Here is a 15,275-nt window from a genome sequence, read left to right on the forward strand (position 1 = left end):
TGTACTGACCTACATGGCTGCAATGTCTCATGTTGCAGGAATCTTACTATGAGTAAGTGATAAGTTAGGGTTACAATTTCTACACTCAACTTTGCCATTGATGTTGATGGGAATCCACAACCTTGTTGTTTCTTCCGCTTTATGGATTGAGGTAATAGTATTTACGTTACTTTATACATGTGATTTACCTCTGTTATAAATCCTTGAGTACTGTGTGTGTCAGCATACCGATCCAGGGATGACACTTAAGCACAGAGACTTGACCGTCTGAGGTCGGGTCTCTACACTTGGAGATCTATTTGATGTAACTCTTTTTGCGGTGTTTTTTGGGATCCAATGAACTTTGAGTTTATGATCAGATCTGTATCCATGAATATTATTTGAGTCTTCTTTTGATCTCTTATGTGCATGATTTTTCATAGCCTCGTATTTCTTCATCAAATCTTTGGTTTAGTTAGGCCAACTAGATCGAATTTTCTTGCCACGGGAGGAGGTGCTTTGTGATGGGTTCGATTGTGCGTTGTTCTTTCCCAGTGATAGAAGGGGCAGCAAGACACACATGTATCATTGCTATTATGGGTAACAAGATGGGGCTATTCCTACATGAATAGATCACATCTACATCATGTCATCGTTCTTATTGCGTTACTCTATTTCTCCATGAACTTAATACACTAGATGCTTGCTGGATAGCGGTCGATGTGTGGAGTAATAGTAGTAGATGCAGGCAGGAGTCAGTTTTCTAATCGTGGACGTGATGCCTATATATTGATCATTTCCTTGGATATTGTCATAATTGTTCGAACTTCTATCAATTGCCCAACAATAATTTGTTTACCCACCGCGTGCTATCTCTTGAGAGAAGCCACTAGTGAAATCTACGGCCCCCGGGTCTATTCTTTATCATATTTGCTTTGAGAGCTATTTTAATTTGCTTTTGTTTTGTGATCTATTATTCCAAAAACTCAAAAATATCTTGCTGCACTTTTCATTTGCATCTTTTATTTTGCGTTTAACGAGATCTGTTTATGCAATCTATCACAATTTTTATCCCCTCAACTTGACAATATCTAGCACTGTTACCCGAAAAGGGATTGACAACCCTTTATAAGCGTCGGGTTGCAAGTATTTGTTCTTTGTGTGCAGGTACCATTTACATAGTGTGATAGAGGCAAAGGTGTCCCGTCTTTCGATGAGATGATGGGTATCGCTTTGGTGGAAGTCGACTTGGACGATCCGACTACGAACGTGCGAGGACGTCGCGCCTTAGCAATCGCTAAACCAACTCCGAGAGGTTATTGACCACGCCGGAGCACGATCAACCTGACCACGAGGCTCTGTTTCCTGCGAGAAAACGAAGAATAAGCAAGAAACTGAGATTGCAATCTGGATATTGTGAATATAAGATGAAAGCTTTATTGATCAAGGTGGGGTTCTGTGACGCCTTTGTCTGGTCATTGAACACAAACGAAGTATGCGAAGTTGCAGCTATGGCGAACTTTTAATCTAAACAAAACCCAAAGTCTAAACGGTGCCCTAAGGGTTGTATATATGGAGGAAGAGAGGGGGAATTTCGTGGCCCTTGGTGGAGGGGTCCGAAATCAACCCTATCTCTTGTTTCCCCACACATATGGACTCTAAAAATAGCCTATACTTATGTATTTCGAAATTACATGGGCCTGGCCCAATAAAAAGGTGACGCAGCACCTATAATAGCCTCTGGACAAAATTTATGAAGTGACATCTTGTATATTTCATCCAAGGCTTCATGCACTCGTTATGGTGGCTTCAAAGACCTGAAATCATCACTTGTAACTCTGTTCTTGTTCCCCTTGCGCATGCCATCATCTCCATGCTTGTTCTTGCTCCAATGTTCATCCTTCTCCAAGCTAGGCCCTTCATTTGTAAGCAAAACAAATGTATCCAATTTAGGCAGCATCATATTCTCATGAACATTAGAATCATTACCAAGAAACGAAAGTACCTGGTAATTTAGTTGGCGTGCGCGAGCTCTAGTAATTGGTCCAGTATGTATAGCAGCAGGGGCTGTGGGTGTAACAATGGTATTGATGTCCTCATCATCCTCCCCTTCTTGAAATAAAGTCATCCTCGACGGAAGCTCATCTTCCTCACCCAAATAAGGCTTCAAATCTGCAATGTTAAAAGTGGGACTAACCCCAAAATCTGCAGGCAACTCAAGTTTATATGCATTATCATTTATTTTCTCTAACACCTTAAAGAGACCATCAGCACGTGGCATGAGCTTTAATTTGCACAAATCAGGAAATCTATCCTGACGCAAATGTAACCAAACAAGTTCTCCAGGTGCAAATACAACATGTTTTCTACCCTTATCTCCAGCAAGTTTATATTTGGCATTCATACGCTCAATGTTTTCCTTAGTTAACTCATGCATTTTTAAAATCAATTCAACACGTTGTTTAGCATCAAAATTAACCTTCTCCGAAGATGGAAGAGGCTACAAATCAATAGGTGCACGAGGTAGGAAACCATACACAACTTCAAAAGGGCACATCTTAGTAGTAGAATGCAATGAACGATTATAAGCAAATTCAATATGACGCAAGCATTCCTCCCACATTTTCTTATTACTCATCAAAACAACCCTAAGCATAGTAGACAATGTTCTATTGACTACTTCAGTTTGTCCATCAGTTTGGGTGTGACAAGTAGTACTAAAAAGCAGTTTAGTCCCCAACTTAGCCCATAAACATCTCCAAAAGTGGCTAAGAAATTTAGTATCACGATCTAAAACAATAGTATTTGGCACACCATGCAAGCGAATAATTTCACGAAAGAATAAATCAGCAACATTAACAACATCATCGCTTTTATGACATGGTATAAAGTGTGCCATTTTCGAGAATCTATCCACGACAACAAATATGCTATCCCTCCCCTTCTTTGTTCGAGGTAAACCTAAAACAAAGTACATAGATATATCCTCCCAAGGAACACTAGGTACAGGCAAAGGCATATATAAACCATGAGGATTGAGTCGTGACTTAGCTTTTTGACATGTAGTGCAGCGAGCAATAAAACGCTCAACATCCCGTCTCATCTTTGGCCAAAAGAAATGTGTAGCAAGTACATCCTCCGTCTTCTTCACGCCAAAGTGTCCCATTAATCCTCCTCCATGCGCCTCCTGCAACAACAAAAGATGAACGGAGCTAGCTGGAATGCATAGCTTGTTAGCACGAAACACAAATCCATCGTTAACGACAAACTTGTTCCACATTCTTCCTTCTTTACAATTCTGCATTACATCTTTAAAATCAGCATCATGCACATATTGATCTTTGATGGTCTCCAAACCAAATATTTTGAAGTCAAGTTGTGAAAGCATAGTATAGCGACGAGACAATGCATCAGCAATAACATTTTCTTTTCCCTTCTTGTGTTTAATGACATAAGGGAAAGTCTCAATGAATTCAACCCATTTAGCATGTTTACGATTCAGTTTGGCTTGACTTTTAATATGTTTCAAAGATTCATGATCAGAATGTATAACAAATTCTTTGGGCCATAAATAATGTTGCCATGTTTCTAAAGTCTGAACAAGAGCATATAATTCTTTATCATAAGTAGAATAATTCATACCAGGCCCGCTCAATTTTTCAGAAAAGTATGCAATAGGTTTGCCATCTTGTAATAACACAACTCCTAATCCAATTCCACTATCATCACATTCAAGCTCAAAAGTCTTATTAAAATCAGGAAGTTGGAGTAAAGGAGCATGTGTCAACTTATCTTTCAACACCGTGAAGGATTCTTCCTATGCGGTACCCCAAACAAAAGGCACATTGATGTAGGGTAGAACCCTAGGATGGATCTTTTCACACTTGGAGGGGGAAAAGGAGAGAAAGAACAAGAACACAAAGAGGCAATCACTCCAACAATTCCCGATTACACATCCACTAGGGTAACAACACAAGATCCACAACTCAGAAACACAATCAAAGGAAAGATACAATGACAAAGTTCATCCCAAATCCAAGGGAGATGGGGTCTTAAAGGTAGTCTTCTCCTTGTGGAGGTCTTGAAATCCACAAGGATTCTTCCCTAGGGGGTCTTGATCCTCCAAGAGGGAAGGTGAAGGAGCAAAGCTCACAAATATCTCATCTAATACTTTGCTAACCCTAAACATGGTCCTTGGTACGGATTATATAGCCTTGGGGTCGAAGGAGATGAAGGGGAGCCGAAGATGCCATCTCAGTCGGCCATCCTGGGAGGCCCGTGCGCACGGGGTAAGTTGGGCCCGTGCGCACGGGGGTCCCGTGGGCACGGTACAGGCCCGTGTGGACGGCGTGCTCCAGTGTCCACTTCCTGGGAGGTCCGTGGGCACGGGGTCTCGGGGGCCCATGTGCACGGGGTCGCCTGGAGCTTCCTGTGCTGCTGCTGTTGTCCTTCTTCTTGGATCGCATAGCCTTGGGGTGGTCCTCCTTCTCCTTGGTGATGCTCCTGAGCTTCTTGGTGATGTTCCTCTTCATATCTAAGGAGGCATAGCATATCTTGGTGAGGTAGTAAACATGTTCCATTCGTGTCCACATGCAAGTCTAGTAGGAAGGATTTCACCTCGGTTTCCAAAGCACGTGCTCTAGCTCTTGTCATGGGTCCTCGTGGGGTTGGATGTGTCGGTGTAGAGTCCACGGGGATGATGGTAGGATGCTCTGCATGATCTCCCCTCCCTTGGGAAAGATCCGACCTCGGATCAAAATCTTCATCACCATGGTAAGGTGAGAGGTCCTTGACGTTGAAGATGCCGCTCACATTGTACTTGTATCGTGGGAGTTCAATCTTGTAGGCATTGTCGTTGTAGCGTGCTAGCACCTTGAAGGGTCCATCGGCTCGATGGAGAAGTTTGGACTTGCGTTCGTTGGGGAAGCGGTCCTTGCGAAGGTGTAGCCACACGAGATCGCCTATGTTGAAGATCATGGGTTGCTTGTTGACGTTGAGCTTGGTCGCTAGTCGGTGTACTTGGCGCTCGATGGTGTTCCTTGTATCTTCATGCATCTTCTTGATGTAGCTTGCTCGTGCATTCGCATCCATGTTGGTGCGCTCTTGTAGAGGAAGAGGTAGAATGTCCAAAGGGGACAACGGGTTGAAGCCGTAGACGACCTCGAAGGGGGACTTGCCGGTAGTCGAATGTCTTGCACGGTTGTAGGCGTACTCGGCGATGGGTAGACACGCCTCCCACTCCTTGATGTTCTTCTTGATCAACATGCGAAGTAGAGTGGACAGTGTCCGGTTCGTCACCTCCATTTGGCCGTCGGTTTGAGGATGGTATGCGGATGAAAATAAGAGCTTGATTCCGAGCTTGGCGCATAGCGTCTTCCAAAAGTAACTCAAGAACTTGATGTTGCGGTCGGAGACGATTGTCTTTGGTACTCCATGGAGGCGCAAGATTTCCCTACAAAAGAGATTTGCAACGTGTGAAGCATCGTCTATCTTGTTGCAAGGAATGAAATGTGCCATCTTAGAAAATCGGTCCACAACAACAAATACGGAATCCTTTCCATTTTGAGTTCTAGGCAAACCAAGTACAAAATCCATGCTAACGTCTTCCCAAGGTTGATAAGGAATAGGGAGAGGCATGTAAAGACCATGGGATTGAGCTTTAGACTTAGCTTTGCGACATGTAGAGCATCGGGTGGTGAAGTGTGACACGTCGCGGAACATCTTGGGCCAAAAGTAGTTCTTGGAGAGTGTGGCGAAAGTCTTGTCGCGTCCAAAATGTCCCATGAGTCCACCTCCATGAGCCTCTTGCAAAAGGAGAAAACGAAGAGAAGACTCGGGAATGCATAGTTTGTTAGCTCTCATAAGATAACCATCCTTGATGTAATATTGTTCCCAAGATGTATGTGTCAAAGGAGTTGCAAAAGATGGATCATTAGCATACAATTCTTTTATGTGCTCAAAGCCAATAACATTCAACTCAAGTTTAGTGACAAGCATGCACATGCGTGAAAGTGCATCCACAACTACATTTTCCTTACCCTTAATGTACTTGATCACATATGGGAAAGATTCAATAAATTCACTCCATTTGGCATGACGCTTGTTCAACTTAGTTTGACCTTTTAAGTACTTAAGTATTTCATGATCGGTATGGATGACAAACTCATGAGGTCTAAGATAATGTTCCCAAACATGCAGCACACGCACTAAAGCATACAATTCTTTGTCATAAATGGGATAGTTAAGTTGAGCACCGGAGAGTTTTTCACTAAAATATGCAATGGCTCGCTTTTGTTGCATCAAAACTCTGCCTATTCCGGTACCACTTGCATCACAATGAACCTCAAAAGTTTTGTCAAAGTTGGGCAAAGCAAGAATTGGAGCATGAGTAAGCAAAGACTTGAGCTCATCAAAAGCGGTGGATTGCAAAGATCCCCAAACAAAAGGAGCATTCTTCTTACTCAAAGCATGCAAAGGAGCGGCAATAGTGCTAAAGTCTTTCACAAAGCAACGATAAAAACCTGCTAGACCAAGAAAGCTACGCACTAGTTGCAAATTGGTGGGTTGGGGCCAAGTTTTAATTGCTTCAATTTTAGATTCGTCAACATGGACACCCTTGGAAGATACAACAAAACCCAAGAAAACCACTTTGTCAACACCAAATGTGCACTTTTTCATGTTGGCAAAAAGATTCCTTGCGAAGTGTTTGCAAAACTGACCTAACATGATCAAGATGCTCTTTCATGGTTTTTCTAAACACAAGAATATCATCGAAGTAAACCACAACAAAGACTCCAATATAAGGGCAAAGTACATGATGCATGAGACGCACGAAAGTACCGGGAGCCTCCGATAAACCCATAGGCATAACTGACCACTCATATAAGCCAAATTTGGTTTTGAAAGCAGTTTTCCATTCATCGCCCTCTTGAATGCGGATTTGATAATAGCCACTTTTAAGATCAATTTTTGAGAAAAAGTTGGCTCCACTAAGTTCATCAAGCATATCATCTAAGCGAGGAATGGGATGCCTATAGTGAACGGTAATAGCATTTATGGGTCTACAATTGGAACACAAGTGATAGCTACCATCTTGCTTGGGCACAAGTATAACGGGAACGGCACAAGGGCTTAAGCTTTCACGTACATGACTGTTGTCGATGAGTTGTTGTACTTGCCGTTGAATCTCATTTGTCTCGTCGAGGTTTACGCGGTAGGGAGCCTTGTTCGGAAGAGGAGCGCCGGGGATGAGGTCGATTCGATGCTCATTGCCTCGAAGAGGAGGAAGACTCGGAGGTAGCTCATTGGGGAAAACATCTTGAAATTCCTGCAAAAAGAGATTGAAACACTAAAGGTAGCTCGTGAGTGGTGTTAGTTTTTGGTTCTCCATCCTTGCACACAAGGACAAAGTGCATCACACTCGATGGGTTCTCACACACTTCTCTCATCTCACTTTTTGTGGCAAATAGTATGAGGTTTTTCTCTATAGGCGAAGAGGCGCTCAAGTTTGGCTTGTGCCTCTCACTCACTTTTGGGTGGCTCACTTTCTCACTCTTCTCTCCATGATGGTTGGCTTGCTTGTCGGCTGTCACTTGACTAGGAGACATAGGTGCTGTCACTTGACTAGGAGACATAGGTCGTAGCACATACTCCTTCCCTTTCATCTTGCAGCTATAGTGATTGGTACGCCCATTGTGGATGACACCACGGTCGAATTGCCATGGTCGACCAAGAAGGAGGTGGCAAATGATCATCGGGACCACATCACACTCCAAAGTGTCCTCATATGCACCAATTTTGAAAGAGACTTGGACCGTATGCTCAACTCGTATAGTGCCGGAGTCACTTAGCCATTGAACCTTGTAGGGGTGCGGGTGCTTCTTCTTGACCAATTGAAGCTTGGAGCATAGTTCTTCGCTTGCCAAGTTTTGGCAACTACCTCCATCGATGATGACCTTGACGGACCTTCCATTGATGCCGGCCTTGGTGTGGAAGATGTGGCATCGTTGGTCTTCTTCTTGTTGATGTTGAAGAGTCAAGACCTTGGAGACAACGAGAGCGGGGCTCGTATCTTCATCACAAAAGACTTGATCATCTTCATCCTTGTTCACGCGCCGGTGCATGGCCACTTGCTTAAGAGCTTCCATTTCATCTTCACTCATTGAGTCATAGGTGCCATCATCATTGAGGATCATGGTGCACTTGTTTGTGCATTCATAGGACTTGTGGCCTCGACCGCCGCAAGTGAAACATTTGAAAGAGCTTGTCTTGACGGTCTCGTCGGTCGGAGTAGATGAAGAAGCACGCGGCTTGAAGTTGCTTGTAGTAGGAGGAAGACGACTTGAACTTGCCGACGTTTTCTTGTAACTTGACTTGTCGTCGTTGCTTGGAGAAGGCTTGGTTGATGTAGATGTTGGAGGAGTTGTTGAAGCTTGGATGTTGGAGAAGCCGTATGTCTTGGATGAGTACTTGGCGTACTTGAAGTCATCTTGCACTTGACGTTCCGCCTTTGTAGCTTGATGCACGAGCTCAATGAGGTTGGACTAGGGTTTGAAGTTGGCGATCTTCTTGATTGGGTGATTGAGTCCATTCAAGAATCGTGCCATTGTTTGCTCGTTATCTTCCTTGACATCTGCTCAAATCATGGCAATCTCCATTTCCTTGTAGTATTCTTCAACACTCTTTGTTCCTTGCTTGAGGAGTTGTAGCTTCTTGAAGAGATCACAGTTGTAGTATGTGGGCACAAAACGTGCTCGCATGACATCCTTCATTTGAGCCCAAGTGGTGATTGGAGGTTCACCTCTTGCTTGTCGGCGCTCAAGGACTTGTTCCCACCATATGAGCACATAATCTTGGAACTCAAGTGATGCCATAGCGATCTTCTTCTCTTCCTCATAGTTGTGCAAACGAAAGATTTTTTCGACCTTCAATGCCCATGAGAGGTATTCTTCCGGATCATTGCTTCCATTGAACTTGGGCATTGTGAATTTGAGCTTTCCATAGTGTTTCTCTTCATTGTATTGTTGGCGATGGTGATGATGACGCCCTTGATGCGGAAGGTAATCATCCTCATATTGCTCTTGCCATGGAGGAAGTCCATGATCAACTTGCTCTTGTTGAACTTGAGGTTGAGGTGGAGCTTGACGAGCTTGTGGAGGAGCTTGAGGAACTTGACGGTGCACACGTGGTTGGTAGTTCCTCTCTTGGATTTCTTCTCGAAGGGCTTCCTCTTGATTGCGCCGTTCGCAATTGCGGTTGGCGATGGCTCGACTTGATTCTTGAAGGGCACGTTGTGCCTCAAGAGCTTGCGCTTCACGTTGTTGTTGTTGAAGACGTTGAGCCTCGGCGTCTTGTTTCTCTTGGTGTAGACGTGCTTGTTCTTCCTCTTGGCGCCGTAGTCGTTGTCGTTCGTGAGCTTGAGAAAAAGCGTCTTGGTTTGAGTGAGGATGAGGAACTTGCTCATCGACTTGCTCTTGTGAATGCTTGACATGTAGCGGGTTGCGAGATGCATGACGGTCTTGACACGCGGCTCGTCGAAGAATGGTCGATGACGGTGTACTTGAGCCGGAGAAGGTGTCGTCGGAGTGTCGACTTGAGTGGCTCCGTCTTGAGTAGGAAGAAGTTGAAGGAGGCCGGTTGACCAACAAAGCTTGGATCTCGTCCATTCTTGCATCGTTCTCTTGCTTGTGCACATCGAGCTTGTTGTCGAAGTAGTCTCGTGTATATTGCTCGGAGAGTCGCGAGTTGGTGGCGAGGTTCTCGATGCGGTCATTCATTGCTTGTTGCTCTTGATGTAGCGCTCGTTATGCACCAAAGAGGTGGCTCTTGGTGACGAATGATGACATGTCATCGTCTTGCTCGATGAAGAGTGGGTTGGTAGAGGAACTTGGCCTATCCATCATATGAAAGTGGTGGTGAGTAGGAAAATGAGAGAACAAAACCAAAGTTACCTTTGCCGAAGATTGTGGATGTAACAAGTACGATCCCACGTGATGTTACAATAGGGGAATTGGTACCGGGAATTGTTTCTCACACATACAAGTAAATGGTCTATGGAGGAGCTTGGTTAGGAAAGGCACAAATAATTCAAGCAAATGTTAGTCAAGATGTTGATAAAGTTGAGAAGATTCACAAATGGCAAACAAGACAAATAGATCAACTTCCAAAGATAACACGAGGAACACACACACGGAAGATAAATGGGATCCACACAACCAAGGGGTGAGCTCGAAGATGTCGAACCATGGTAAAAGCTCTTGTTGTACGGATACTAGAGAGACGCTAGCTCGATTGCACTAATGGGCTAGATACACTAGTGCACCAACCTAATAGAGAAATCACTCGTCTCACTATCCCAAGTATGCTTATGTATGTGATGACCAAGATGATGCACGTATGCTAAGGCTCGATGCTATTGCTTATAAGCTCTTTGCTTCTCTTCTCTTTTGCTTAAAAGCTTTTTCTTCTTTTTTTTGACTATGCCACGATGCTTGATATACGAGCCACACAACGAGGTAACAAGTAGTAAATGCACGGGATGGATGGAACACTAAATGGTGCACTAAGGCATGGCCCGGCAATACTCAACAAGCTAGTCTCGATGGGTAAGCTACGCAAAAGGGCTCGAAGCTATAAAGTTGATGGCAAGGGAGTACAAGGCGCCGTCGAGGTTACCGTCCTTGCTTACGGTAGTGATGAAGATGATCTTGTCGAAGCCGATATGTTGTCCGAGTCGATGATTGGTGGTGATGATGATGATACCAACTCGCGCCTAAGTAGCCGAAGCACCTTAGGACACGAGAGAAACCACGACCCAACACTCAAACAAACACGTGGAATGGTGTGGAAGAACACAAGAGGTGGTGCAGAAAGAAATGAGGAAAAACAAAAAATGGCCGAAGCTCCCTGGATAGCCCGTGCGCATGGGATAAGTGAGGCCCGTGTGCACGGGGTCCCGTGTGCACGGGGTCTCCTGTGAGCGGATGAACTGCTCGGATCCCGTGGTGATTTCCAAGTTTTTGGACAAATTCAAACGGTGGAAGGGTGGGGATGAAGGTGGAGGGGTAGATCCACTTGCCAAACACCAAACTCGTGGATCACCAAATCTCACAAGATCAACAAATTGCAAGAAAAAATTTTGGGGCTATTTTTGGTGGGGATTTTCGGATTAGGACGAAAAACAATAAAATCAAGCTAGAAAGTGGAAGGTAGGGACTCCAAGATGTGAATCAACGTGGCTCATGATATCAAGATAATGTAGGGTAGAACCCTAGGATGGATCTTTTCACACTTGGAGGGGGGAAAGGAGAGAAAGAACAAGAACACAAAGAGGCTATCACTCCAACAATTCCCGATTACACGTCCACTAGGGTAACAACACAAGATCCACAAGTCACAAACACAATCAAAGGAAAGATACAATGGCAAAGTTCATCCCAAATCCAAGGGAGACGTGGTCTTGATGGTAGTCTTCTCCTTGTGGAGGTCTTGAAATCCACAAGGATTCTTCCCTAGGGGGTCTTGATCCTCCAAGAGGGAAGGTGAAGGAGCAAAGCTCACAAATATCTCATCTAATACTTTGCTAACCCTAAACATGGTCCTTGGTACGGAATATATAGCCTTGGGGTCGAAGGAGATGAAGGGGAGCCGAAGATGCCATCTCAGCCGGCCATCCTGGGAGGCCTGTGCGCACGGGGTAAGTTGGGCTCGTGCGCACGGGGGTCCCGTGGGCACGGTACAAGCCCATGCGCACGGGGTGCTCCAGCGTCCACTTCCTAGGAGGTCCGTGGGCACGGTGTCTCGGGGGCCCGTGCGCACGGGGTCGCCTGGAGCTTCCTGTGCTGCTGATGTTGCCCTTCTTCTTGGATTGCACGACCTTGGGGTGGTCCTCCTTCTCCTTGGTGATGCTCCTGAGCTTCTAGGTGATGTTCCTCTTCATACTTAAGGAGGCATAGCATATCTTGGTGAGGTAGTAAACATGTTCCATTCGTGTCCACATGCAAGTCTAGTAGGAAGGAGTTCACCTTGGTTTCCAAAGCACGTGCTCTAGCTCTTGTCATGGGTCCTCGTGGGGTTGGATGTGTCGGTGTAGAGTCCATGGGGATGATGGAAGGATGCTATGCTCCGCATCACACATCCTTCTTTGTAAGCTCATTGAGAGGTGCAGCAATGGTGCTGAAATCTCTCACAAAATGCTTATAGAATCCAGTGAGGCCAAGAAAACTCCGCACTTGTGTAACCCTTTTGGGCTGCAGCCAACTTTCAATAGCTTCAATCTTGGCTTTATCAACTTCAATTCCCTGTGGAGTAACAACATAGCCAAGAAAAGATACTCGATCGGTGCAAAAGGTGCACTTCCCAAGGTTACCAAACAAACGTGCATCACGTAGAGCAATAAAAACAGCATGTAAATGTTCCAAATGTTCCTCCAAAGATCCGCTATAAATCAGTATATCATCAAAATAGACTACCACAAATCGTCCAATGAAAGCACGTAAAACTTCGTTCATTAATCTCATGAAAGTACTAGGTGCATTAGTTAACCCAAAAGGCATGACTAACCACTAATATAATCCAAACTTAGTTTTAAATGTTGTTTTCCATTCATACCCCAATTTCATACGAATTTGATGGTATCCACTATGCAAATCAACTTTGGAGAATATTGTAGAGCCACTCAATTCATCAAGCATATCATCTATCCTAGGAATAGGATGACGATAACGAATAGTAATATTATTAATGCCTCTACAATCAACACACATACGTGATGTACCATCCTTTTTCGGCACTAGAATAATAGGAACAACACAAGGACTAAGGGATTCGCATATATAACCTTTGTCGAGAAGCTCCTGTACTTGATGCATAATCTCCTTCGTCTCCTCTGGATTGGTATGGTATGACACATGGTTTGGCAGTGAAGCACCGGGAATTAAGTCAATCTGATGCTCAATCCCTCAAATAGGCGGTAATCCCGGTGGCACGCCTTGTGGAAAGACGTCAGCGAACTCCTGCAAAATGTTAGAGACAGTAGGAGGCAAAGAGGAAGGCACGTCCTCGAATGAAAATAATGCCTCTTTGCACACAAAAGCATAGCAAACAGATTTGTTGAAATCTAGCTCATCAATATAAGATTTGGTGGCAAATAAACATGCACTTTTCAATTTAATTTCTGAAGCAACACTAGATGTTTTATTATTAGGCTTCATTTGTTGCTCAAATTCTTTTGCCACAATCTGATTTTTCACTCTTATTTTTCTCCTGTTTTGCTTTATTAGCTCTATTAATATCATCTTTCAAAATGGAATCAGGAGACATAGGAAGCAAAGTAATATTTTTATCCTGATGAACAATAGTATACTGATTGTTTCTACCATGGTGTACAGAATTTTTATCAAATTGCCATGGTCGACCAAGTAATAAGGAACATGCCAGAATTTTGCAGACTTAGTTTTTTTTGGAAACTGGAACTATTTTTCTACTGCGGGTAGCTCGAAAGTTCGGGAGTCCTACTCTGTCACGACTAGGAATATGGCGTGATCTCGAAATCCAAAACAGAGTAACAAAATACTGGACTCGGACTAGGACTGCTAGCGGAGATGAATCTGGTGGAACTCAGACTTGTGGTGGATATATGTTGAGGTGGACTCGGATTGGCGTGATGGCGGCGGATATGTGGTGGCGTATATGGACTCGGATTGGCGGTGAATATGTGGTGGTGGTATATGGCAGCGGTGATGAAGTTGGTGCGATGGTGGTATATGACATTAGCAATGATGATGATGCGGTGGTGATATATGGCAGCAGTGACGTGACAACCTGTGAACAGAACTCGAAACTCTGAAGGACTAGACGCTAAGACCTGAAACTTGACACGATGATGCAACCGCAAATTCAACAAAGCAAATACAGAAAAGATTATGCAGAGGCTCAGATTGGTTCAGATTGGATGAGCTAACCCTAATTTTCTTGGCTTTTTCATGGACTATAGGTATGAAGAAACAGACTCGATCTAAACTACGAAAAACTGTAAAATCTCACCGAGCAACCTGAAAATTTGATACCACTTGATAGAGGCAAAGGTGTCCCGTCTTTTGATGAGATGGTGATTATCGTTTCGGAGGAGTAGACTTTGACGATCCAACTACATACGTGCGAGGACGTCGCGCCTTAGCAATCGCTAAACCAACTCCGAGAGGTTATTGACCACGCCAGAGCATGATCAACCTGACCACGAGGGTCTATTTCCTGCGAGCAAACGAAGAAGAAGCAAGAAACTGAGATTGCAATCTGGATATTGCGAATATAAGATGAAAGATTTATTGATCAAGATGGGGTTCCATGACATTTTGGTCTGGTCATTGAACACAAACGAAGTACGCGAAGTTGCAGCTATGGCGAACTTTTTATCTAATCAAAACCCAAAGTCTAAACGGTGCCCTAAGGGCTGTATATATAGAGGAAGAGGGGGGAATTTCGTGGCCCTTGGGGATGGGGTACGAAACCAACCCTATTTCTTATTTCTCCACACATACGGACTCTAAAAATAGCCTATACTTATGTATTTCGAAATTACATGGGCCTGGCCCAATAATAAGGTGACGCATCACCTAGAATAGCCTCTGGACGATATTTATAAAGTGGCATCTTGTATATTTCGTCCAAGGCTTCATGCACTCATTATGGTGGCTTCAAAGTCTTGGAGTCATCACTTGTAACTCCGTTCTTGTTCCCCTTGCGCATGCCATCATCTCCATGCTCGTCTTGGTCCAATGTTCATCCTTCTCCAAGCTAGGCCCTTCATTTGTAAGCAAAACAAATGTATCCAATTTAGGCAGCATCATATTCTCATGAACATTAGAATCTTTACCAAGAAACGAAAGTACCTGGTAATTTAATTGGCGTGTGCGAGCTCTAGTAATTGGTCTAGTATGTATAGCAGCAGGGGTTGTGGGTGTAACAATGGTATTGATGTCCTCATCACTCAGTCGACGCATCACTCCAAGCTCATGATCATTCAATGTGGATGTATTCGGGCTCCAATGATACCGCTCGGGTCCACCCAGAGGAGGTCACCGATGAGACGGTGGCCCAGTGGCTGAAGGGCATTACTAGAAACAAAGACAACCCCAGGGTGTCTAGGAGAGTCAATCCATTCAACGCCGAAAATCAGCCAGACAAGGTCTGATCCTTATTACCAAGTGTCTTTTCAATCTGACTTGCAACCCTCTTTGAATCCGACTGATGTTTGTTTAACTTCTTGCCTTGCAGATTTATACTAAGATGTACTCAAT

Source organism: Triticum aestivum, chromosome 3B (assembly GCF_018294505.1).
Source record: "Triticum aestivum cultivar Chinese Spring chromosome 3B, IWGSC CS RefSeq v2.1, whole genome shotgun sequence".
NCBI classification, from domain to species: Eukaryota; Viridiplantae; Streptophyta; class Magnoliopsida; order Poales; family Poaceae; genus Triticum; species Triticum aestivum.